Source organism: Herpailurus yagouaroundi, unplaced genomic scaffold (assembly GCF_014898765.1).
Source record: "Herpailurus yagouaroundi ecotype Mexico unplaced genomic scaffold, PumYag 140, whole genome shotgun sequence".
Classification (NCBI taxonomy): domain Eukaryota; kingdom Metazoa; phylum Chordata; class Mammalia; order Carnivora; family Felidae; genus Herpailurus; species Herpailurus yagouaroundi.
In genome coordinates, this window is record NW_024412395.1 from 20,051,458 (window position 1) to 20,078,593 (window position 27,136).

General features: G+C 39.8%; 1 protein-coding gene across 1 annotated transcript in view; it reads left to right on the forward strand.

Annotated features, from left to right (window-relative positions):
* THSD7B (thrombospondin type 1 domain containing 7B) overlaps positions 1 to 27,136 on the forward strand; it is a 1,621,840-nt gene that overhangs the window by 475,323 nt on the left and 1,119,381 nt on the right. Inside the window, exons 10-11 of the mRNA XM_040474954.1 lie at positions 22,762 to 22,853; positions 25,991 to 26,088. The gene's annotated coding sequence lies outside the window, so the exon portion shown is untranslated. The remainder of the gene's footprint in view (positions 1 to 22,761; positions 22,854 to 25,990; positions 26,089 to 27,136) is intronic.

The window sequence follows — 27,136 nt, forward strand, 5'->3', positions numbered from 1 at the left end:
TTTCCCATAACTTAAGCTTTTAAGTTTTAATTTTCTCAGGCCTCTCAGGAAGTGTTTGTTTCAACATTAAATCAATGATGATACAAGTTCTCGTTTGACTTATAACAGCCAGGGAAAAGCAGGACTTAGAACAAGCTGTAGAGAGACTCCATTATTTCTGGTTATGGCGCGGCTCTTGTGGTTGGGTCTAGATCCGAGGAGATGAACCTGGCTGGCCTGGTGTTTCGGTGGAGTACGTGCAGACTACAGACACCCTAGATTTCCTCTTGTGCCACTTTTTATTCCACAGGTCTTCATTTTTAAAAAGTGTAGTGTAAAGCTATGTACTTGCTGATTAATAACATATGTACTACTATTAATAGTTAATTATTTAAGTACTACTACTTACATGTTCTGGGTACCTTTTTGAGAGGTGATGCCTCTCTACACACACACACACACACACACACACACACACACACACACACACACGTTTTCTAGGACTACTATCACAAAGGACCACAAATTTGGGTGGTTTAACAACAGAAACTTATTTTCTCACAGTTTAAAGGCCCGAAGTCTGAACCAAGGTGATGACAGGGTTGATTCCTTCTAAGGGCTGTGGGAGAATCTGTTCCAGGCTTCCCTCCTTGGCATGTAGATGGCTGTCTTCTCCCTGTGTCTTCACATGTCTGTACATGTCTGTGTCCAAATTTTTTCTTCTTATAAGTCATACAGGACAAGAGCCCATCCTAATGACTCCATTTTAATTTGATCACCTCTGTAAAAACCCATTCTCCCAATAAGTTCACATTCTGGGGTCCTGGGGGTTAGGACTTCAGTGTGTGAATTTTGCAGCAGCACAGTTCAACCTGTAACTACATGTATAGCTATGCATATAGTTATACAAGTATAGGTATGTCTATGTATACATATTGTATAGACAATACATATATATGTGTATTTATGTGCATGTGTGTGTATACACACACATGCACATAAATTCATTTAATCCTCAAAACAAGCCTATGAGGTAGATACTGTGATTATTACCCTTTTAAATCTGAGGGACTTGAGGCACAAAGCCTAGTACCCCACATCTACCAACTTCAGGGGTTGAGATTTGAACCCAGGGCTCTGAATCCTAAGACTATGCCCACATTGCTATGTATACAATAGTGAGTTTTCTTGGGATCACAAGGTAACATATTGATAGACTTTATATGGTTAAAATTAGGGACTTATTCTCTTGAGTTTTTATTTTTATTTTTTTTAAGTTTATTTATTTATTTTGAGAGAGAGAGAGAGAGAGAAAGAGAGGCAGAGAGAAAATCCCAAGCAGACTCTACACTGTCAGCACAGAGCCTGACGGACTCATTCCCCTGAACTGAGAGTTCATGACCTGAGCTAAAATCAAGAGTTGGATGCTTGGGGTGCCTGGGTGGCTCAGTCGGTTGATTGTCTGACTTCAGCTCAGGTCATGATCTCACAGCTCGTGGGTTCAAGCCCCTCGTTGGGCTCTGTGCTGACAGCTTGGAGCCTGGAGCCTGCTTCGGATTCTGTGTCTCCCTCTCTCTACCCCTAACCCACTCTCGTTCTGTCTCCATCTCTCTCAAAAATAAATAAACATAAAAACAAAATAAAAACAACAACAACAAAAAAGAGTTGCATGCTTAACCAATAGAGACACCCAGGTGCCCCTTATTCTCTTGAGTTTTTTTAAAAACTACAGGTTGCCTGGGTGGCTTAGTTGGTTAAGTGTCCAAATTCGGCTCAAGTCATGATCTCGCAGTTCATGGGTTTAAGCTGCACATCAGGCTCCGTGCTGACAGCTCAGAGCCTGGAACCTGCTTTGGATTCTGTGTGTTCCTCTCTATCTGCCCCTCCCCCACTCACACTGTGTCTCTGTCTCTCAAAAATAATAAATAAATGTTAAAAATATTTAAAAACTACTGAGTGGTGAAAAATTGTAAAATCATCACTGAAAGAAAATTCCACACCACGCCAGAAGCAGAATTTGGTTTGGAAAACCTTGAGTAAGTGAGATGCTTGTTTGAAGTTGGTGAAGGTTTGCAGCCAGCAGTAGTCTGTGAGACATCTGGGCTGGGGCTCTGTTGCTCTGTCTCACTCGCCTGGCCTCCACTTCAGCTGGCTCTCTTGTACATGCGCAACACCAGGTATATCTGAAAGTAAAAGCCAGTAAGTAGGAATGGCTGACCCAAAGTGTGAGGATCGCTTTTGGGACATGGTGGGTGAGGTCATGGGGTGAGGAAATGTGGACCTCACCTACCCGTGGTGTGGGATTGTGGACAGAGGTCTGATCAAAGGTCTTCTCTTCCTATCCTTCCATCAGTGTGCAAGTCCTCCCTCAAAAGACCATCCAGATGGTGTGGCCAGAGGAGCAAGCCACTGGGGGTGTGACACTTTGGGCCATAATCAACTTCCCAGTTGTCCTTTTGACCCAGGACAAACTATGCAGCCTCGTTGTTTTTCAGTTTCCTCATGTTGAAAGTGATACTTGTTGACTAAACCATCTTTGTATTGACAGGTCTTTGTTAAGGACCTTCTGTGTGGGAGGGGTTGTGGGCACAGAAGTCTAGAGTATAGGGGGTCTGGTGGTGAAGAGCATGGTCTCTGGAGCCAGCTCTCATGAGTTCAGAATTCAAGTCTCAGCACAGCAGCTGACAGGCTGCCACCTCTGCAAGTTACTGAATTGCTCTGTGCTTCAGTTTCCTCATCTTTGAAACAGGAATCATATTAAAAGCCTCATTGGGTTGTTATGAGAACTTAAGTCAATGTTTGTAAAGATTTAGAGCTGATATTGGTACATACATGCTATATGCTTATTAAATAATCAACCATCTCTGGCTTTAAAGAATTTACCTTGTTGTTAGGTTGGAAAAATGGATACGGATGCAATGAGATATAATTGCTAAACCAGCACTGTAATGTTATGGGAAGGGGTGTGAGTTGGCAGTCTGGAAGAGTCAGGGGACTAAGAGTTTCAGAGGACAAAGAGGAGAAAATTGTTGGGTGCTCACTGTGTGCCAGGCACTGAACTAAGGACTTTGCATGCATTTCCTCTTAATCTTCAAAAAAAATTCTGCACAGTAAATCTTTTCCTCCCCATTGCACAGCTGAGAAAACTGAGGCTTTAGAGAGGTCACGTCTGGTACTAGAACTTGCCAGTGATGAAGCCAGGATTTATTCAGGGCTGTGAGTCCAGGAGAAGGCCCATGGGTCACATGGAGGTGCCCATGTGGTCAGGATAGTGACAGGACTGCTGTTTCGGGCCACGCTCTGGTGTTTTAAAGGATCTTGAACCAGAGGCTCATACCACCCCTCCTGGGATTGGCGGGGCCTTGACAGGTGCCTTGCTGCACTGCTTATTTGGATTTTGTTCATCACTTCAGCACTAATCTAGTGTCAATATTTTACAGAGTGATTTGATTGTACTTTGCTCCCAAGGCTTTAAAAGAGCATATTTTTAAAAAATTAATAAATAAATGTTTGACTCTGTGTTAACCACAATTGATGCTGATAGTGTTTTACTTGAGGAGCGAGAATGATGCTCTGTGTTCATAGATTTCTGAAATCAATTATGCTTTTGTTAATTGAATTTTGTTCCCCCTCTTGTGGTCTTCCCTTAACACAGAAAATAAAATCTGGGGTTAAGCCTTTCCGTCTGATGGATGGCATTCAGGGCAATACAAGCATCTTTCACGAGTCTACTTTGTTTTTCCAGAAGTCTCCGAGTGGCCATTACATAAGTCTAAGGGACCCAGGGTCAGCTTCTATTTATGTGACAGATTCCTCATGTTTGTTTATTTCACCTGAAAACCTAACCCTGCGGAAATGTTTCAGGATGTTGACCTTTAAACACTATGAATAAACTCATGCTTCTTTTCCGTGCTTAACGACAAAAACAACTACCACAATTACAACAATGGGTGCTATTCACTTAATGTTTGATATATTACAGGCACCCTGTAATATATCCTTAAGGTCCTTTCATGCATAATATCATTTAATTCTCCCACTAACCCTGTGAGCTAGGTGGTTTCTAATCTCTGTTTACAGATGAGGACACTGAGTCTTAAGGAAGGTAAAGATGTACAGACTCACATGGCTAGATACTGGTGGGGAGAGTATTCCAACGCGGTCCTTCTCTGAAGTCAAATCACTCCATGTGCTTTAAATGCAGATCTAGCAGTGAGTGGTCCTACCTTCTCAGATAATTCACAAAGCACAATGCTGTGTGTTTGAGGTCCTCAAAGCAACGGAGGCAGACCTGGTCTTGGCTCAGAAGCTTTAGAACATTGATGAAGATGGCCAGAACTAGTATGCCCATCGCACAGTGACACCACACAACGTGATCCTCTAAATGGCCAGTGAGGCTTGGGGTCTTTAATGTTGTACAGCAGGAGGAATCACCTGAAACCACTAATTCTTACAAAGCCTTCCTGCTCAATAATTCATCCCAGGTGCCTCATGCCTCCAAGTTTTTGCCTGATTTTTCCCATTTTTTTTCCATTTTAATTCCAATTGTTTCTCATGCTGGGAAACCCCTCACTCAGTCTTGGACAACTGAGGGCTGGTGCTTACAAGAGTTCAAAATCACCAGCCTGGTTTTTTACCTCTCATTTCAATCTAGTCTTCTATGTAGAGAACTCTGTCAGTTCCAGGCCAGCTGGCTAAAAGCTGCCTCCTGACAGTGGCTGTCCTTGACCAAATGGCAGCCAGGTTCCTCTGAGCCCTCTTCTCCACTAGGCCTCATCCTTGGTCTATAAAGACTTGAACAAACACTAGCATAGTTTCTAACAACTTAAGATTGCATACCTAGGATGACCCTAGCCCCCTTAAAGTGCTTGCCTGAGAAAACTCAAGGATGGTAAAAGAATTTACTCTAACAGTCAACACCTGAAGATAGGGTCACTGTTTCTCAGTCTCAGTGGGAGGCTAGGAGCCTGACTTTAATGAGCACCAGATAGCAAACCCAGATGGGTTTCACATGGACCAACCACTTCCTGCCTTTTGTCATTTTTCATTTCTGGACTCTACTGAGCCCCCATTTGTTCCCTCCCTATTCCTTCACCCTTCCTTTCAAATGCCCAGTCATCTTTGTATAATTAAAGTTGAGTTCAGTTCATGCTAGACTCTTTTGCCTATTCCAATAGGATATTACTGATTAGAATCTGTTCTTACCACTTTAATTATCCGGCTTTATCTTTGGCACCGTCTCTGTTCTGTGTTGCCCCCAATCTTGCCGCCTCCCTCCCTCAACATCACCTCTCCCTCCCCCGTGCACACAGGACCTTCCTCCTAAAGTTCTGCTTAATCTCCATGGGCCTGCAGTGTTTCCCTCACTTCTGCTCGTCTCACTTCAGCTCTTGATGACCTTCTTCCTCTGATCTCCTATGGCACTTGGATTTGGCAATTCTCCCTGGAGAAATAAGATATGCTATCTCATATTGCTTTCTGTGCAGAGATCCTATTTCTACATCTGGTTTTGAGTCTCTTGAGAGCAAGAACAGAGTCTTATGCCTTTTTGTGTATCCCAGGCCTCAAGAAGGCTTGCACAATGGGCAAACAAAAGTGTGTGTTGTCAGTGATGGCTTAGAATAGGCAACTATTCAGTTCTTGCATTACCTACCTTCCCTTAGAAAACAATGGCTCTGTTTTTTTTGAACAACTTGGTCTGTTGGAAGAGACATACAGATACACATATATAAATTACTTCTTGGATGGGCAGTGTAATGAAGTAGCTAAGAGCCTAGCTATTGGAGCCACATTGGCCTAGAATTCCTTGCTCTTAATTCACCTTAAAAAATCATGGACATGTTTGTATCCCTTCTCTGAGCCTCATTTCATCGGTTATAAAACAAGCATGTCATGTTTCTCACGGGGTGATTGTGGTCATGAGGATTAAGTGTCATAACAGTGGCTGATTCATAGTAAGTACCAGTAAATGGAGACAATGAAAAACATACATCAACCACACAAAACATATCAGGGGTAGATAAACACCTGTGGAGTTGGAGGGGAAGGAAGGAAAGGGGTAAGATAGAAGCTGTAGCAATTGGGGTACCTGGAGCTTTGGTTCAGGAGATCTGGAAAGACTTCTTAGAAGAAGGGGTGGAAAAAGAAAAGGAATATGTATTTTTAAAGTATATTTATTTATTTTGAGAGAGGGAGAGAGACAGCAAGTGAGCGGGGGAGGAGAAGAGAAGGAGAGAGGGAGAGAGGGAGAATCCCAAATAGGCTCCACACCAGCAGCATGGAAACTGACATGGGGCTCAAACTCATGAACCATGAGATCATGGCCTGAGCTAAAACCAAGAGTCAGACACTTAACTGACTGAGCCACCCAGGCACTCCAAGAATGTCTTTTATTTATTACGCTTCTATCTTGTGTGCTAGATATTTTGTACATTGCAATTACTTGAATTCTCGGAACAATGATGTAAGATGTGTATTTTCCCATAATTTATTGATATTGATACTTTCCTGTGGTCACAGAATTTATAAGTGGCAGAGCTGAGATGAACCGAAGACTCTCTCATACCAGAGCCATGTTTTTCCCAGTTTGCTAACCTCCTTTCTTTACGCAGGTACAAGTATCTGGGTATGAACTGTAAGAAAGAAACTTTGAACTTTCTTACATAATGATAGAAGGATCAGTCAAACAATTGTATGTAAGAAGTATTAAATATATACCCAGCACTGGAACACCTAAAAACATAAAGCAAATATTAATGAACATAAAGAGAGAAATTGATGGTAATACAATAATAGTAAGGTACTTTAACAGCCCATTTATATCAGTGGATAGATCATCCAGACAGAAAATCAACAAGAAAACACTATCCTTGAATGACACATTTAACCCAATGGATATAACAGATATAGACAGCACATTCTATCTGAAAACAATAGGAGACACATTATTTCCAAGAGAACACAGAACATTCTCCACACTTGGTTACGTATTAGACCACAAAATAAGCATCAATAAATTTGATAAGATAAAAATCATACCATACATTTTTCCTGATCACAGCAGTATGAAACTAGAAATAAATCACAAGAAAAAAATTTGGAAAAATACAAACATGTGGAGGCCCAACAATATGATACTAAGCAACCAGTGAGTCAGTGAAGCATTCAAAGAAGAAATAAAAAAAAAATACCCAGAGACAAATGAAGTTAAAGCACAATGATCCGAAATATTTGGGACATAGTGAAAGCAGTTCTAAGAGGGAAATATATAGTGATACAGGTCAACCTCAAGAAATAAGAAAAAGGTCAAATAAGCAATTTAATATCACACCTAAAGGAGCTAGAAAAGAAGAACAACAAAGCCCAGGGTGAGAAGGAAGAAAATAATAAAGATCAGAGCAGAAATAAATGATATAGAGACTAGAAAAACTATAGAAAAAACAAGTGAAACCAAGAGCTGGTTCTCTGAAAAGTTAAAAGTAATAAGCCCTTAGCTAGACTCATCAAGGAAAAGAAAGAATTCAAATAAAATCAGAAATGAGAGAGGAGAAATACAACTGACCCCATATAAATATAAAGGATTATAGGAGAATACTATAAAAAAATATTATGCTATGAGCACTGGGTGTTGTATGGAAACCAATTTGACAATAAATTTCATATATAAAAAAAAAAAAAAAAGAAAAAAATATTATGCTAACAAATGGCCCAACCAAGAAACAGAAAAATCTCTCTAAACACATAAGCTAAAACTGAATCAGGGAAAAATAGAAAATCTGAATAGACCAATTACAAGTATTGAAATTGATTGTCAAAACAACTACCAAAAAATAAAACTCCAGGACTAGATGGATTCATAGGGGAGTTCTACCAGAATTTAAAAAAGTGTTAATATCTATTCTCCTCAAACTCTTCCAAAAAATAGAAGAGGAAGGAAAGCTTCCAAATATATTCAGTGAGGCCAGCAATACCTTGATACCAAGACCAGACAAAGACACCACAAAAAAAAAAAGGCCACTAGTCCTTATGAATGTAGATACAAATGTTCTCAACAAAATACTAGGGAACTGCATTAAACTATACATTAAAAGGATCATATATCATGTTCAAGTGGGATTTATTCCAAGGATGCAAGGGGAATTCAATATTCACTAATCAATCAACCTGATACACTACATCAACGAAAGGAAGGATAAACATCATATTATCATCTCAATAGATGAAGAAAAAGCATTGGACAAAATTCAACATTTATTCATGATAAAAATTCTCAAAATGGGGTAAGAGGGAATATGCTATTACATAATAAAGGCCATATATGACAGATTCATAGCTAACTTCATATTCAGTGATGCAAAAGTGAGAGATTTCCCTCTAAGATCAGGAACAAGGCAAGGATGTCCCTTCTTACCACTTGTATTCAGAATAGTATTGGATTTCCTAGCCACAGCAATAAGACAAGCAAAAGAAATAAGAGGCATCCATATTGCTAAAGAAGAAGTAAAACACTATTTGTAGATGACATGGTACTATATGTAGAAAACCCCAAAGACACCACTGAAAACTACCCAAAGTAATAAATGAATTCAGTAAAGTTGCAGGATACAAAATTTATACTTTGGTAGCATTCTTACATACTGATGATGAAGTAACAGAAAGGGAAATTAAGAAAACACCATTTACAATTGGACCAAAAATAATAAAATACCTAGGAATAAACTTAACCAAAGAGTTGAAAAGCCTGTACTCTGAAAACTATAAAACACTCATGAAATAAGTTGAATAAAACACAAACAAGTGGAAAGATATGTGATGCTCATGGATTGAAAGAATTTATATGGTTAAAATGTCCATACTACCCAAAGCAATCTACAAATTCAGTGAAATCCCTATCAAAATACAAATAGCATTTTTCATAAAACTAGAACGAATAATACTAAAAGTCTTATGGGACCACAAAAGACCCCAAGTAGCCAAAGGAATCTTGAGGAAGAAAAACAAAGCTGGAGGTATCACAATTCCAGATTTCAAGATATACTAAAAAGCTGTAATAATGAAAATAGTATGGTACTGGCACAAAAATGGATGCACAGATCAATGGGACAGAATAGAAAGCACAGAAATAAACCTAAGATTATATAGTCATTTAATCTATGACAAAGGAAGCAAGAATATACAATGGGGAAAAGATGGTCTCTTCAATAAATGATGTTGGGAAAACTAGACAGCAGCATGTAAAGGGACCACTTTTTAACACCATACACAAAAATCTCAAATTGTATTAAAAACCTAAATGTGAGACCAAAACATAAAAATTCTTTGTTTTTATGAGCACACAGGTAGTAATTTTTCTGGCATTGGCCATAGCAACATTTTTCTAGATATGTCTGCTGAGGCAAGGGAACAAAAAGCAAAAATAAACTATTGGGACTATATCAAAATAAAAAGCTTTTCCACAGTGAAGGAAAATATCAACAAAATGAAAAGGTAACCTACTGACTAGGAGAAGATATTTTCAGATTATAGTAAGGGATTAATATCCAAAATAAATAATTTATACAACTCAATGCCTAAAAATCCAATTAAAAATGGGCAGAGGATCTGAATAGATATTATTCCATAGAAGACATACATATGGCCAGCAGACACATGAAAGAAAAGATGCTCAACATTGCTAATCATCAGGGAAATGCAGTTCAAAACTACAATGAGATATGACCTTATACTGTCAGAGTGGCTAAAATAAGAAAAGAAATTAGAATGTGGGAAAACAAAACAAAACAAAACAAAACAAAACAAAACAAAACACTTGTGCATTGGTGGTGGTAAGGCAAACTGGTTTCAACCACTGTGGAAAACAGTATGGAGGTTCCTCAAGAAATTAAAAATAGGAATACCATATGATCCAATAATTATACTATTGGTTATTTATCCAAAGAATATGAAAACACTAATTTGAAAAGATATATGCACCCCTGTTTATTGCATCGTCATTTATGATAACCAAGATATGGAAGCAACCTAAGTATCCTTGACAGACCAATGTATATTTACATACACACTCCACATCTTCCTTATATTTTCCATATATATATTCACATATATATGTGTGACTATTACACAGGCACAACAAAGGATGAGATAGTGTCATTTGAGACAACATGGATGGACCTAGAGGGTATTATGCTAAGTGAAATAAGTTACATTGATGAAGACAAATACCATATGATTTCACTCATATGTGGAATCTAAAAAAGAAAATAATAAACAGAAAAAAAGCAGAATCAGATTTATAAATATAGAGAACAAAGTGATGATTGCTAGAGGAGAGGGGGGATGGAGATGGGCCAAGTAGATTAAGGGGAGTGGGAGATACAGTCTTCCAGTTATAGAATGAATAAGTTATGGGGATAAAAGGCACAGCATAAGGAAGATAGTCAATGATATTATAATAGTGATACATTGGGACATATGGGAGCTAAACTTATGGTGAAAATAGCATAGTGTATAAATTTGTTGAATCACCATATTGTACACCTGAAACAAATGTAACATTATGTTTCAGCTGTACTCAAAAACAAAACAACCCTGAACTTTGCAGCTGCAAACAGTTGCTCTTTCTGCTCTGATTAAAAACTCTGTGTAGGGATGGATTAAAACACTGGCAGGGCTCCTAAGTGGCTCATTTGGTTAAGTGTCTGACTTCGGCTCAGGTCATAATCACGCAGTCCATGAGTTTGAGCCCCGCATCAAGTTCTATGCTACAGCTTAGAGCCTGGATCCTGCTTTGGGTTCTGTGTTTCCTTCTTTCTCTGCCCCTCCCTCACTCTCCCCCTCTTTTTTTAAAAATTGTATTTGTTTGTTTATTATTTTTATTTTTGAGAGAGCAAGCGAGCATGTGCCTGAGTGGGCGACGGGGCAAAGAGAGAGGGAGACACAGAATCCAAGCAGACTCCAGGCTCTGACCTGTCAGCACAGAGCCCAACACGGGGCTCGAACTCATGAACCATGAGATCATGACCTGAGCTGAAGTTGGACCCTTGACTGACTGAGCCACCCAGGTGCTGCCCGCCTCTCAAAAAGAAATAAACCTAAAAAACAAAATTAAAAAACAACAACACTGGCTTCACATGGAAAGTTCCTCTAACTTGCTTTGAACACACTGGCTTGTACAAATACAGAATATTTTTAACTGTAAAGAACACAGTTCCCACCTAAAGTGGTTTAAACAGCCAGGAAATTTACTATTTCTTATAATGGAGGACAAGAGGTTGGGCAAGCTCTAGGCACAGTATCCTAATCTGGGAGCCCATGGCTCTATTTCTGCAAGTCTTCATGCTCCCCCTGCTTACCCTTATCAGTGTGGACACCCCGCAGAGTTTCGGGAGGGCTGCTGTTTACAGCCAGGACTAGTGACTTTTTTTAAAAAATTTTTTTTAATTTTTAAAAATTTACACCCAAATTAATTACCATATAGTGCAACAATGATTTCAGGAGTAGATTCCTTAATGCCCCTTACCCATTTACACCATCCGCCCTCCCACAACCCCTCTAGTAACCCTCAGTTTGTTCTCCATATTTATGAGTCTCTTCTATTTTGTCCTCCTCCCTGTTTTTATATTTTTGTTTCCCTTCCCTTAATGTTCATCTGTTTTGTCTCTTCAAGTCCTCATATGAGTGAAGTCATATGATTTTTGTCTTTCTTTGACTAGTTTCACTTAGCATAATACCCTCCAGTTCCACCCACGTAGTTGCAAATGGCAAGATTTCATTCTTTTTGATTGCCGAGTAATACTGCATTTTATCTATCTATCTATCTATCTATACATATATATCACATCTTCTTTATCCATTCATCATGGATGGACATTTGGGCTCATTCCATACTTTGGCTATTGTTGATAGTGCTGCTGTAAACATTGGGGTGCATGTGTGCCTTTGAAACAGCACACCTGTATCCCTTGGATGAATACCTAGTAGTGCAATTGCTGGGTCATAGGGTAGTTCGTTTAAAAAAATTTTTTTTAATGTTTTTATTTATTTTTGAGACAGAGAGAGACAGCATGAGTAGGGGAGGGGCAGAGACAGGGGGAGACACAGAATCCAAAGCAGGCTCCAGGCTCTGAGCTGTCAGCACAGAGCCCAATGCAGGGCTCGAACTCACAGACTGTGAGATCATGACCTGAGCTGAAGTCGGATGCTTGGCCGACTAAGCCACCCAGGTGCCCTGAGTTCTGTTTTTTTGAGGAACCTCCATACTGTTTTCCGGAGTGGCTGCACCAGCTTGCATTCCCACTAACAATGCAAAAGAGATCCTCTTTCTCCGCATCCTCGCCAACGTCTCTTGTTGCCTAAGTTGTTACTGTTAGCCATTCTGACAGGTGTAAGGTGGACTAGTGACTTCTTTGTTCTGTGTGTTCTTTGTTCTGTTTATAATGAGCTTATCAATTATTTGTATTTAATTCTTTTCTTTCTTTTAATTTCTTTTCTGTTTATAATGAGCTTATCAATTATTTGTATTTAATTCTTTGCTTTGAAAGTGCTCATGGTGGCTTGATACCAATGTGTTCTGCCCAATTACTTTAACCTTTCCCCCAGAAATCTTGTTTGCACTATTGATTTGGACTATCAGTGCAGAGTCTGAAATAATAAGGTTTTGGTCTATTCCTGATTTTTCAAGGAAGATTGAAATCTTATGTGTTCATCAGATCGATTTTTTTATTGGACACATAAAAGGGTGTTTGGTCTTTGGGTGCTAGTTGCAAAATCAGCTGGAAAGAAGAGGGTTTTTTTTTTTTGTTATTTTGCTATTATTGTTTTTTTAAGGACAAACGTGGAACTATATCACTAGCGTATATTAAATGGAAGTGTAGAGGGATAGTTTTGCACAACGTGGATGTGAATAGTCAAATCAGTCCAGGGAAATAAGCTGTCTAAATGCTGGCATTGTGGCCAAGTAGATGGATCATTGGATCACAAGAGAACCTAAGTTTTGCTCCTTGTTTTGTACTAGCTGGCTGGTGACCTTGGACAAGTCACTTAACCGCTCTGAGCCTTAGCTTATCTAGGGTTTCACTAGGCCAACAGAGGAAAACACTCATAGCCACAGGGAAGACAGAAAATACATGTGAATAAAGAGACCTTGAAACAAAAGCAAGACATAACAAAACAATAAAACAGAAAATCAAATCTCAACTTTAATGTGAGGCTGTTGGGCAATGGAGGATGGTGGGGACTGTGGCACAGCATAGCCCCAATCTAAAAAGAACAGCCACTATTTAGTTTCAAGCTGAATACAGGCCTCTGTGACCAGATACTCTAATTTTTATTTCTTAAAGAAAAGCTGAAAAATCAAGATTTTATGCAAAATCTTTTCTTTATTTTGAATGAACATTTTAAAATATTGGATGAAACAATAAACCTGTGTGGAACAATACTCTGTAAGCAAAGTGAATTTTTCCCCTGGGCTAAATTTAGCCTGGGCTCGCTAATTTGCAGTATCTAGATGAGATGATTTCAGAAATCTGTTTCAGGTACAGAATGCTTTGGCTCTGTGAGTTCAATGTAGAATATCTCTTCACGGTCACACCAACTTTGAGCTAGAAGCGGTCCTAGCTGGTGTCTAGGCTGCTTCTCATGTATCATACCTTGGCATTTGTTACCGACCCTCTTTAGCTGTTCCACAAGACAGACTGTTCTGAATGGGATTCTGTATGAAACTCTTTCTTGTGTTGAGAAGAAACTCATTGTGTAACAACTTCTCTGGTTCAAGTTCTGTCATCTGGAGCAACACAGAACATATCTTTGGTGTCTTGGAGCTTTAGTCCTGGGTGAGCCTGCTTCCATTCACTAACACACACCAGACAGCTGTTTCCTGGGCAGAGTCAGGCTCTGAAAGATCTGAAAGATCTTCTAAGAGTACAGAACCCTGTATGAGCTAGAGATGTTTTCCTAAAAGGGAATGCAAATGGAACCCCCTCTATCGTTGCTGTATGCTGTGGGTGGAACAAAGTTTGAATGTTTCATGGCTGAGCCAGTTTCTTCATTTGGGGAGAGGGGATGGAGCTGGGAGGTATGGACTGAAAAGCCACGGGCAGCCTGTGGGGTGGCATGAAGGGGGTTGGGTAGGACATGTCTCCTTCAGAGGCTCACTGTTGGGAGATTTTTTGTTTTCTCAGTTGGGTCAACCTGGGGTGTAATTTTCTCCCAGAAGGGTAGTACTATAACCTGTTTCCACTTCTTACTTCATTACATAATTTTAGGATACTTTCTTCTTAAACAGGACTGACCTAGAATAACACTTTTTCCCATGTAGTTTCTTGCCAGGCTCTTTTTTATTTTATTTTATTTTATTTTATTTTATTTTATTTTATTTTATTTTATTTTATTTTATTTTATTATCTTATTATTTTGAGAGAGAGAGAGAGAGAGAGAGAGAGAGAGAGAGCGAGCGAGCACAGGGGAGGGGCGGAGAGAGAGAATCCCAAGCAGGCTCCACACTGTCAGAATGGAGCCTGATGCAGGACTCAAACCCACAAACCGCAAGATCATGACCTGAGCTGAAACTAAGAGTCGGATGCTTAATTGACTGAGCCAGGTGCCCTGCTAGGTGCCCCACCAGGCTCTTTAATATAGTAGCATAGATGGAGCTTTTGTCCCACTGGAGGGAGATGGGGAAGTTGCTATTGCTTGCCCCTGTGTGCATGAGTTCAGGAGGTGCTTGGAGCAAGGGGAAAGTGCCTGGATGTGGGACAGAATCTTGAAGAGAAGCAGAGGGGCTCAGCTATGGTTCACAGTTATTCTGGGGTGTGTGTGTATGTGTGTGTGTGTGTGTGTAATGCTTCTTCCTAAATGTGACTGTGCATTACAGTAGAGTCTTCATGACATACTGTGGGGATAATCTTTCACGTGCTCTGTGATTTGACCCATAGGGCCAGAACAGGGAAATTAACTAGGTGTAATAAATAATATAGAATCTGGTGAATATTTAGGGTCTGGTAATGATGATAAATCAGGTTTGAAATGTTCCTTGAGGAGATTGTGAGATTCTGAGAAATGAAGCTGGGAAGATTGATTAAAACCTATTGCTGTTCAGAAAATCTACTGCAAAAAATACACAGAGGTATTGCTAGGCTAATAGAAAGGGCGAATACAATCCACCTTGGCCTCTAAAAACCAAATGAGTATAATCAACAAATGTCATTGCTCTTATGGGCAAATGCATCGAAGATCAAGAGACACCCCAAAGCACCTGGGAAGGGTGTTGATTTGATTGGTGAAAGCAAAGAAAGAACACATTAAGCTTTCTCTATGGTCCTTATTTCCTTTGAAGTTTTATTGATTCATTTATTTGTTTATTTGGCTATTTATCTGTGCAATTTAACAAGAGGCCTCTATTGAAGAAATAAAAGTTATGTTTTTAAGAATTTGTGCCACCTAAATTTCTTCTTAGGGGTCACATACTTGTTTTTCAGCTCTTGGTAGGAAGATTCATATCCTACAGCTTGTTCAGCTGTACTGGGTGGAGGTTTATGTTGATTGCTTTAGTGATGTATCATCCTGTTCTTCCAAAATCTGGTCTCACTTGTTGGGTGAATTTATCGGTAACCTCAAATACCAACCCTTTTGGAAGTTATCTGTGACGAGAGTAGCCCTAATCCTGCAGTATTTTTGAAAAAGAGCCAGACAGAGCCTTGACTGTTTGTGAATGGAGGTGGAAACATAATGAAGAAGCCATGTGGGGAAGAGTGGTCGTTAGTAGCAGACCGGAGATAATTTGTGATATAGCAGGAAGAAGATGGGGTTGGGTTCAGAATTGGCTGTGTGAGCTTGGGCAAGTTACTTAACTCCTCTGAGCCTCAGTTTTCACCTAAGTAAAATGGGGGAGAACACATTTGTATTTCTTAGGAATTAAAGGGGAAAATGTGTGTCAATGCCTAGTGCTGAGGCGCATAATAGTTCCCTTATTCCCACCTGGTGGCCATTTGTCTTCACATATTCCTTGTTCAATCCTTTGCACGTAATAAGCATTTAATATTTGTTGGTTCATGTACAGAGGCAAGGAGTCAGCATTCGCCAAAACCCCAGGGGCAGACAGCCTGACTCAATGCTTCTCTCTTATCTTTTATTTGGAACCTAGAGTAGATTCCGAGAGCTTAGTTGAGCATGATGCTGCAGGGAAAATGTATGGTGCAAGACAGAATCCTTACTATTATCCCACACACATGCACACACAGGCACAGTGTGCCAGGCAGACCTTGGTTATTGCATATTCTAGTACCTTCCCTTCTTCCTCCACCCCACTCCCCAGGGTGAGGAGAGGAAATGGGGGTGAAGCAGGTTCCAAATTAAAGACTAGAGATTTAAGAGGTTTGTCTTTCCTCCTTCATTTTGTAATGCGAAGTATGAATAGAAATGTCAATTCTCTGTAAATAAATTATTTGATTAAACAGGACATCAGTATGCTCAATGGTTAGACTTGCCAAGAAACTTCAGGCAAGCTGGTAATGGTTTTCCTAATTTAGTTGAGGATAAATAATGCAGGAAGCTCGTCAGACTTATCTGCAGATAGATTTGAAAAAAGTTGATCCCCAAAGCTAGAGAAATGGTGAAGGAGGAAAAATACTGCCATGAAGCAGGTGTTACTGCTAAAGAAATATGGACCTGCAAAAAGCCATGTTAAAATCACATCACAGACCTGTCTTTAGCCAGAAAAGAAAATTAAAAGTTAAAGAGAAACTTCTCTCTCAGACTTGGTTCTATTAATCTGCTTCCTTACTGGGTAGTCTGTTTAAAGATTGGCCCATTAAGGCTATTGTGCATTAATGAGGCTCTCCCCCAATGGGCCATCCAGGTTGTGTGACTCCACTGTTTGACAGGAAGTGAATTATCAGGAGAAGTCTCATGGGTGAACAGTGGTGTGTCACTGTAAGGGTTTCTAAAAATATGCATGCTGTCTTCAATTGGCTGCAAATTGTGGCTAATTGAGGGCACCAGGGGCATTTTATGACAGATGAATGTGCAGTTAAAATGCCCCGCTGTCCCTGAAAGGGGATGAAATGGACAGCTGTCTTTGGAATGTGAAACACTGTGTCAGAGTCTTGTAATATTTCTACTGGCTACTACTTTGAGGCATAAAAGGAAGAAACTATGATCACCCATTAACATTGGTGTTAGTTTTATTGATTAGATTAGCACTGTCCTGGTGGGAGACCATTACAGTATCCCACCCTCCTCCCTCTCATCCATCCTTAATTCCTTCCTACTTATATATGTCACATAAAATTCTAGGCTCTGGAGATATACCAGTGAGCACCACAGAAAATGCCCCTGCCCTTATGTACAGTGATTATGTCCCTACCCCCCTGTGTGTGTGTGTGTGTGTGTGTGTGTGTGTGTGTGTAGGAGAGGAATACAGACACTTAAACATAAATGTACCTGTCAGTCTTTGTCATTTAAAAACTTATCTTGTGGGGGCGCCTGGGTGGCGCAGTCGGTTTAGCGTCCGACTTCAGCCAGGTCACAATCTCGTGGTCCTGGAGTTCGAGCCCCGCGTCGGGCTCTGGGCTGATGGCTCAGAGCCTGGAGCCTGTTTCCGATTCTGTGTCTCCCTCTCTCTGCCCCTCCCCCGTTCATGCTCTGTCTCTCTCTTCCCAAAAAATAAATAAATGTTGAAAAAAAAAAAACAAAAAAAAAACAAAAAAAAACTAATCTTGTGATCAATTAGGTATTAGAAGACCAAGTAGAGACATTTAAGACCCCTGAGATTTTTCAGGATGCTCCCTACAACCTCCAAGGGTGGTGAAAGGGACAAACTACAAACGTCTGCTCTTTGGTTTCCACATGTATGGTGCTGGGCCACCTGTGGATTGTACAATCAGATGGCGGCCTGGGGGCAGGAGGCAGTGGTAGTGAAACTGCGAGGCACTCCTGAAGAATTGAAGAACCTCCTTCTTCCCCATCCAGGAGCCAGGCAGGTCTTGAATGTCAAGAAGACCTCTAGGGTTTGGTTCAAGACAGATTAGTACTGGGGGCCCCTTGAGGCTTAGCCTCACCTTGACTTGGATTAGTGGTTCTCAAGGTGTAGGGTCCACTACTTGCGCCAGGGTCACTTGGTCACAAGGTATAGGGTCACTTTGCTGCATAAATAGGAGTCACCTAGTGCCTTAGCTCTGACTGCTGTATAAAATACTACAGACTTGGTGGCTTAAACAACAAACATTTAATGCTTATAGTTGTGGAGGCTGGGAGTCCAAGATCAGGGTGTCAGCATCGTTGAGTTCTGATGAAGACTCTCAGGTTGCAGACTGCTGACTTTTTGTTGTATCCTAATATGATGAAAAAAGCAAACTGTGTCTCTGGCCTCTTCTTCTAGGGTCCTAAGCCCATTCATGAGGCTTCCACCCTGATAACCTAATCACCTCCCAAAGGCCCACTTCCAATCATCATCACATTGGAGATAATATTTCAACATATGAATGGGGGATGGGGGCACAAACATTCATTCTGTAGCACCTTTTTTTTCTTTTCTATTGATGCATAACAAATTACTACAAATCTAGCAGCTTAAAACAACCTATGTTTGTTATCTCACAGTTTCATGGGTCAGGAACCCAGGCAGGACTCAGTTGGATTGTGTCCTCTTATGAGGCTACAGTTGAAATGTTGCCTGCCTAGGCTGTGGAAGAATCCACCTGTGGAAGAATCCACCTGTGGAAGAATCCACCTGTGGAAGAATCCTGCCCTTCAGGTTGTTGGCAGGATTCGCATCCTTGTGGTGGTCAGGCTGAAGGTTGTGACTTCATGCTGGGAGAGGCTGGAGGCTGCCTCAGTTCCTAGAGGCTGCCTGCAGTTCTTTGCCACACAGGCTTTTCCAACATGGCCACAACCAGCAAGAAGTCTCTAGAGTGAGTCTTCTAGCAAGATGGAGTCTTCTATAACATAACCTAGTCATAGGAATGTGATTCCATCACTTTTATTATATTTCATTGGTTGAGAAGCAAGTCACACGTCCCACATATACTCAAGAGGAGGAAATGACACAGAAGTGTGAACCAGGAGGGGGGAGTGGCTGGGAGAGGCAAACCCAGTTTACCTGTTATGAATGCAGGTAGCTGGGCTCACCCTGAACTGATGGAATCAGAATTTCTGGGGGCAGGCCCAAGGAATCTGCATTGTAACAACTCCCCAGGTGCTTCCTGTTCACATTATGGTTAGAGAAGCCTAGGGAGAAGAGGGATGTAGGATAGCTAGAAAGTCCACTGCCCAGCAGGGGACACCTGGCATACCTTCCTGCCAGTGCTTCTGAGACTCCTCCAAGCCAGTTATAGCACTGACTGGAAGGGACATTGTGTTGGTTCCCTAAAGTCAGAGACTTGGCAATGTGCCCAGAATATAAGGAATGGAAATGTGTTACTTCCACAGCTCATTTGTGCACAGTGAACCCAATGCTCAGTGACCATTAAAAAGCGGGGTCTGTGTGGCCATACCACAACCGGGTGAATGCCCCTTCTCCCCATGCCATGGCTGCACCACAGGCCGGCAATGCCATGCCCTTCCTGCTCTGCTGCCATGGCTCCACCCAGCTAGCAGGTGTACCCAGCCCTGGAGTGCCTGCTGTGGTGGTGAGGTGGGCGGATTATGCTTGCAAGCCCCACAGGTCATCTCCTACATCTGGCTACTCCTTCAAGACTGGGAGAGGTAGCTCCTTCATCTAATATATAAGAAGAAACACAGAGAACCTGGAAAAATGAAGAGAGAGTAATATGTTCCAAATTCAAAAGGACAAGAGACCAAACATTCAAAGAAGATTTAATACCTATCCCTTTCAAACTCTTCCAAAAACTGAAAAGAAAGGAACACTTTCAAACTTATTTTACAAGGCCACCAAAAAACTATTAGAGCTAATAAGTGAATTTAGTACAATTGCAGGGTACGAAATCTATATACAAAATTGTTACTTTTCTATACACTTATAACAGTTTATGAGAAAGAAAAATCAAGAAAACAATCCCATTGATAATTGCATCAAATAGAATAAAGTGTCTACAAGTAAGTTTTACTAAAAGGCGAAAAGACCAAATACTGAAAGCTCTAAGACACTAATGAAAGAAATGGAAGAAGACCCAACTATATGGAGAGTTCTTCCATGCTCTTGGATTGGAAGAATTAGTACTGCTAAATTGCCTTGCTACCCAAAGCAATCTACAGATTCAGTGCAGTCTCCATCACAATTCCAATGACATTTTTCACAGAATTAGAACAAATAATTCTAAAATTTATATTAGAACCACAAAAAAGCCTGACTAGACAAAGCAGTCTTGAGACAGAACAAGTTAGAGGTATCATGCTCCCTGACTTCAAACTATACTATGAAACTGTAGTAATCAAAACAGTGTGATATTGGTATAAAAACAGACACATAGATCAATAGAACAGAATAGAGAGCCCAGAAATACATGGCCAATTAGTTTATGACAAAGGAGGCAAAAGTTTGCAATGGGGAAAAGATAGTCTCTTAAATTAATGGTGTTGGGAAAACTGAACAGCCACATGCAAAAGAATGAAATTGGACCACTATCTTATACCATATACAAAAATTAATTCAAAATGGATAAAACCTGAAACCATAAAATACCTAGAAGAAAACATAAACGGTAAGCTCCTTGACATGTCTTAGTGAAGTTTTCTTGGATCTTACTCTAAGACAAGGGCAAAATAAATAAATGGGACTACGTCAAACCTAAAAGCTTTTCTTTTCTTTTTTTTATTTAAGCACAGTGAGGGAAAGCATCAACAAAATGAAAATACAAAGGAGAAGATATTTGCAAATTATGTATTCAATAAAGGGTCAATATCCAAAATATCCAAATATGCAAAGAACCCATACAACTCAATAATAAAAAAATCTGATTAAAAAGTGGACAGAAGACATAAATAGACATTTCTCCCAAGAAGACATACAGATGGTCAGCAGGCACCAAAAAAATGCTCAGCATCATTAGTAATCAGAAAAATAAATATCAAAACCACAATGAAATATCACCTCACACCATTTAGAATGGCTAGTATTAAAAAGACAAGAAACAACAAGTGTTGGTGAGGATGTGGAAAAAAGGTAACCCTCAATGCACTGTTGGTGGGAATGTGAATTAATGTAAACATTATAGAAAACAGTATGGAATTTCCTCAAAAAATTAAAAATGGAACTATATGAACTAGCAGTTCCACTTTTGGGTATCTATTTGAGGGAAATAAAAAACTAATTCAGAAAGATATATGCACCCATATGTTCACTGAAGTGTTATTTATAATAGCCAAAAATATGAAAACAACCTTATTGTACATCGATAGATGAATGGATAAAGAAGTTGTGTGTGTGTGTGTGTATATATATATATATATATATACATATATATATATATGTATATATATATATATATATGTCTTCCTGCAAAGAAGAGTTTCCCTACTCAGGACGTGGCCCTGAAGGACACACACGCACACAGGAATACTACTGAACCATGTAAAAGAGTGAAATCTTGCCATTTGTGACAATATGGTTGGACCTTGAGGTTATTACACTAAGTGAAATACGTCAGACCAAGAAAAAAAAAAAACATATCACATGATTTCATTTATAAGTGGAATCTAAAAAGCTAAGTAAATACATAAAACCTAGACTCACAGATAAAGACAAAAGATTATTAGTTGCTATAGGGGAGAGGGGAACAAAATGGGTGAAAGGGATCAATAGTTGCAAACTTTCCATTATAAAATAAATATGTTATGGAGATGTAGTGAACAGCATGGCAAATATAGTCAGTAATATCGTATTAGTTTTGTATGTTGACAAATGGTAACTAGACATACCATGATCAGTTCACCATATGTACAAGTTTCAAACCACTATGTGGTACACATGAGACCAATGTAATATGGTATGTTAATTATATTTCAATAAAAAAATGAAATAAAGGAAAAATGAGGCCCATGCCAGAATGTAGTCTGTAAAGTCTATATCCATCAACATTTAAAAACACGTACATAAATGTTTATATTATCTTTATTCATAATAGCTCCAAACTGGAAATGGCCCAAATGTTCTTCAGTGAATGGTGGGCTAAACTATAGTAAATCCCTACCAAAGAATCTACTTACCAATAAAAAAGAACAAATTATCCATTCATTGCAACATCTTGAAGGAATAGCCAAGGCATGATGTTGAGCAGAAAAAGGCAATCTCAAGAAAGTTTCATATTGTGTAATTCTATTCATGTAACAGTTTGAAGTGACAAAAGTTAGAAATGGAAGACAGGTTTAGTGGTTGTCAGGTGTTAGAAATGGCAGAGGGAGGTGGGTGTGGTCATAAAAGGACAACAGGAAGGATCCTTTGGTGTTGGAAGTGTATGTTCTTTACTCTGGTATTAAATACATGAACCTGCACAGGCCAATTGTATAGAACTTAATAGACACAAAAATTAGTACAAGTAAAACTGAGAAATCTGAGTAAGACTGGTGGATTGTATGAATGCCAATATCCTGGTTGCTGTAGTATAGTTTTGTAAAATGTTACTGTTGGGAGGAAACTTGGAAAAAGTATAAAAGTGTCTCTCTCTATGATTTCTTACAACTACATGTGAATCTACAATGATCTCAAATAAAATTTTATTTAATTAATAAAATAGAGCCTGGATTTCACCTTTAACATCTCATCTTTGCTATCCTCACTCATCAGGAGTAGGTCTTTGTTAAAAGTCCCCTTTCTTCTTCTTTCCCCCACAGTTTCTCTGGGGAGGAGGTCTTGACCGCAATTCTTGGGTGAGAGTTTTGGACAAGGAAAACCCAGAAAGCCGAGACATGGAGTGTCTTGGGGGGTAAGTGAGACACAGTCTCTACTTACTCCAGAGTCACAGCCTTTGGCTGCAGTAAATCAAGAACAAAAGCAAGTCTCCAAAGGCACACCCTTGCTCCCCACTAAAAAATTAGTATGTTACACCCATAGCGTGGTAGATAGATTCTCTTGTCTTGTGGCATCATCTCACCATGTGGTTCTGAGGTTAGTGGCATAGTTAGATCAAGAAATCAAACCAGTGGCACTCTGTCCTGTTCATCTCTGTACCTCCTAGCACAGGGGTGTCCAATAAGCATTTGTTGAAGGAATGAATGAATGAATGAGTGAGTGAATGAATGAATTCTGAGCCTGACTTTATTACTGTTCACTTCCGCTTGGGTGAGGGGGGGATCAGAAGAAGTGGCTCTCTAAGAGAAATGTTACATGGTTTTTCTTGTTGAGATTGATTTCTCAAGACTGGAATCAGTGTCGTCATAATACTGTTTTATTTTCTTCCCACTGATTTGCATTGTAGGAATTTGTTCTGGTTGAGCAATTTTATACAAAAGTTAGGAGTATTGGGCTACAGGCTTGATGAAGAAAGTGAATTTAGCCTTTTGGATCATGGCAAGTTGTCCTCTCTGGATTTTTATTATTAGGAAAAGCATCATTTAACAAAACTGGATTTAAGGATTGGGACAGGAACCCATGCTTAGCTGGCAGCCTAACCATTCCCTTCAGGTTCCTGTTGCCCCCTGCCACTTCTGAGCTGTCTTCCCAGGAAATGGATTCATCCAAGATGTTTTGCAAATTCTCTCTGATGGATGGATTGAAGCTACAACTTATTTTCTAAGCATCTCTGTAAAGCCAGCTCTGCTTGGAACATAATTTCTTCACAGTTTCAAGAGTCTCACTTCATGAGTTTTTGAATAAATGGCTTCACTGAGTGAAAAATAGCAGAATTGTCAAGTGGCCTACTGTATAGGTGAAGGAAGGTTGAGTTTGGGGCTGCAAGGGTGCATGCTCCAAACAGAAGTCACTGGCCCAATTAGCCTAGTATCTAATCAGTGATCAACCAGCCTATGCAAGTGGTTGTACTCAGTGTGTTTTTGGCCTCAGCAGGAGCGTAGGCCTGTGGAGCTTCTTATCCTGATGACCAATAGACTGATGGTTGTGTGGGATGTCTGATTGGTCTTGGGGCACCAAGCTCTAGCTTAAATGATGCCCTGTGGGGGGAATATACTTGTTTGCTTCTGCATTTATATAGACATAGCACTTAATAGAGCATACTCTTGATGCTACTGTGGGATGGTGACAGTGGCAGAGCCAACAGGTAAAGTGTTAGGAACCAAAGTACTAGATACCCACAGTGAGCAATTGCTTGACTGTGGAGCCCATTGAGGTTGGGGGAAGGACAGGGGGCTGCCTTGAATTGTAGATCCCTAAGGAAACATGATCTACTGAATCAGCACTGTGCCTCACATATTCATGTATAAGTCATGTAAACCTGCTGTCTACAATAATCAGCATAGGAATTTGACACTTTTGAAGTCTTTTTTTGGAAATGTGAAAGGGTAGAGGGAAGAGGGGGAAGCAAATCCGCCAAAAAATAAAATTTTGCTCTTTGTTCTCTGTGAACTCCTACAGACTTTCCCTGACACTTAGCCTAGAAAGATTCTTCCTCTTTCTTGATTAACTCTTTATTGTATACTCTCTGGCTTCTTTGGGCTGAATTATGTGTCAACACCCACCCTCTGCATATGTGCTCTTGCTAATTACTGGGGATCTATACTGCAGAGGAGACTATAGTGCTGGACCAGCAACTTAGAATCTTTCCTCCCTGGAGCAGGGCATGATTTAGAATGTAAGACAGAAGGGGGAAACATTGCAACTTATATACTTTATAAAGTGTTTTATTTTATTCCTATGACATGATTTTGCTAAGTCTCAAGTGTGTTTAGAGTACTGCTATGACCAAAATAATAGAAATATGTCTAGAAGGTCACTGGATTCATAGAAGATTTTCATCATTTAAATTTTCCTAATCAGTAGGTATAAAAAGTATGACTATAATCAAGTAAGGGAGCTGTGAAATGTTTAGATATTCTTGTTCTTGAAAGAGGTAGAGGAATCTGTAGGTTGAAAAATGCCAGTTTTCAACTGTCTCAAGTGTTTTTGTGCTTTTAAAAAATGTTTTGAAATTTCTTTTTTTGTGATTTAGCTTAACCAATAGAAGGGTAAATGGTCTCACTCTGCAGTATACTTGTGATTGAAATAAAATCCCTAATGGAATAGTGGCTCTAAGCAGTGATTATCAGTAGTTACCACAAACACTAGGTGAAAGGTCATGGGGAGATTTTTTAGTGGGTGGATCAGGTTGACCTCTCCTGAACTCATTGATTATCACAAAAAGTGAAAAAACCCCAGACATTCTATGCCTCCTGATGTGGTACAGTAAGAAATCACAGCATTATCTATGGCATGCTGTTGCTAAAAATATTGAACCTAGGGGTCTCTAGATCTAATTACCAGTTTATAGAAAATGCAGCAGAAAGGGAAGTGTGTTGGATGAACCCACAATGATGATAACTAATTTTCTTCAACAAATGTATGGAGAAGAAAGGGAGAAAAAACTGTTTTGGATTAAAAGAGACTTAAGACACTAATAAATGCTGTTTGTGGGCTTTGGCTCCTGATTTAAATAAATTTACTATAAAAATACAGTTTTGAACCCAGGGAAAAATAAGACAGGTTATTAGGTGAGAATAAGAAATTCTTGTTAATTTTGTTTGGTGAGATAATGGCAGTGTTGGTGATATTAAAAAGAAAAATGTGTCAATCACTTTGAGATATGTGCTGAAGTATTTGGATGAAGTGGTAGCAGCTGGGATTGGCTTTGAACTACAATAATAAATAAGGCAGGGAGCAGAGCTAAATGCAAAATGGCAGAATTGTTGGTAATTATTGAAGCTGGGCATTGGTACATGGGGTTTGTATTTTATTCTACTTTGTAGATTTGAAAATGTCCATAATCAGTGGTTAAACTATAACTGAAACACATTCTAGTTTTGTTTGTTTGTTTGTTTGTTTGAAGGGCTTAGGGAAATGCAGCTGAAGACATAAATAATGGAATAGGCCATGCCTCTCATTGATATTTCCACTTTTCTTTCTTTCTTACAGATGTATTTTGTGCATGTCTGTGGAATTAGGAAGTGGGAGTACTGTTGTCCTAGGCTTGGGCTCTCTTACTTGAGGAGAAGAAGGATTCAGAAGAGGTGGTAAGTGCTAGTCAGATGGGGGAAAAAAGGGGGGGGCAGTGCTAATTTAACTGTCTGAGGGGTTGTTGAGTGCTATATTCTGGGTATTTGTGTCCCCCCAAAATTCATATGTTGAATCCTAATGCCCAATGTGATGACGTTAGAATGTGGGACCTCTGGGAGGTGATTAGGTGATGATGGTGGAGACCTTACAAATGTGATTAATACTCTTGGGGCACCTGGGTGGCTTAGTCGGTTAACCATCTGACTTTGGCTTAGGTCATGATCTCATGGTTCATGAAGTTGAGCCCAACATTGGGCTTTGTGCTGACAGCTTGGAGCCTGGAGCCTGCTTCGGATTCTGTGTCTCCCTCTCTCTGCTCCTCCCCACTCACTCTCTGTCTCTTTCTCTCTTTCAAAAATAAATAAACATAAAAAAATGTGATTAATACTCTTAATAAGAGAGACCCCCAAGTCTCTCCTGATCCCCTTTAACCATATGAATATACAATGAGAAGTCTGTGACCCAGAAGAGAACCCTCGCTTGACCATGCTCAGTAGTCTTATCTCAGATTTTCAGCCTCCAGAACTGTGAGCAATAAATATTTGATCTTATAAGCTACTCAGTCTGTAGTATTTTGTTATAGCAGCTAGTACAGACCAATATATTGGGCCATGTTTCTTCTTCTTTTTTTTTTTCTTCTGTTAAGTTTATTTATTTATTTTGAGGAAGAGGGAGAGAATCCCAAGCAGGCTCCACACCATCAGCACAGAGCCCTATGCCGGTCTTGAACCCATAAACTGAGAGATCATGACCTGAGCCAAAATCAAGAGTCAGATGCTTAACAGACTGAGCCACCCAGGTGCCCTGGGCCATGTTTTTTCTAGCATGTTTCCCTTTTCTGCTAAACTTGAGGCCTGAGACTATGTCTCAGCTATTGAGCTATCATCAGTGCTTGCCTGAATGTCTGGGAAAAAGTTGGACACTTCATAAATGTTGACTTGATGAATAATTACATTTCAATTAGTTGGCACCAACTTTTTGTATGAGTGACCTAGTGAGGGCTTT